General features: G+C 30.1%; 1 pseudogene; it reads left to right on the top strand.

Moving 5' to 3' along the window:
• Window positions 1-588, top strand: part of LOC111818863 — a 3,260-nt pseudogene that overhangs the window by 1,934 nt on the left and 738 nt on the right.

Raw genomic sequence — 588 nt, forward strand, 5'->3', positions numbered from 1 at the left:
TATAAAAGTGGACTTTTAAAAATAGCTCCTACATTTTCCCTAGCATTAAAAAATCAAATGTTTATCCTCAGTGAAAGAAACACTTTTTTAAATCAACAAAGTGGTCATTGAAGTGAAAATTGGTTCCTGATCATAAGGGTTTCTTTCTCATTCCTCTCAGCTGGAGGCACTTGAGTTTCTCAATTGTAATTATATGTGCATTCCTATTGCAATAAATGCATATGAATAGAGTTTGATTTGTATCATAATATGGTAATTTTGCATTTGACTGGTTCATTTTGGTTACGATTTCACATAAAAACTTAGCTTTTCACTTTTATCACAAGTTGGAAATTATATTTCATTTGCTTAAATGACTTATATTCAAAGCAATGTAATATGTAGTGTTGGTTTTATTGACGCTTGAGACTTAAACAGTGCAGTTTCTGTTCAGAATGTATGTTATATTCTGACTTTGTGAGAAATTTTACATACATTTGAAATTAAAATATTCCTATATTGCTATAGGAGTTGTCTATTTAGATTGAGTAGCTGTTCCAACTATAATTATTGTCTATTTGGACTACACTAACCTCGGTTGAAGAGCAA

The sequence above is a fragment of the Octodon degus genome, unplaced genomic scaffold (genome assembly GCF_000260255.1).
Source record: "Octodon degus isolate 3935 unplaced genomic scaffold, OctDeg1.0 scaffold00105, whole genome shotgun sequence".
Lineage (NCBI taxonomy): Eukaryota > Metazoa > Chordata > Mammalia > Rodentia > Octodontidae > Octodon > Octodon degus.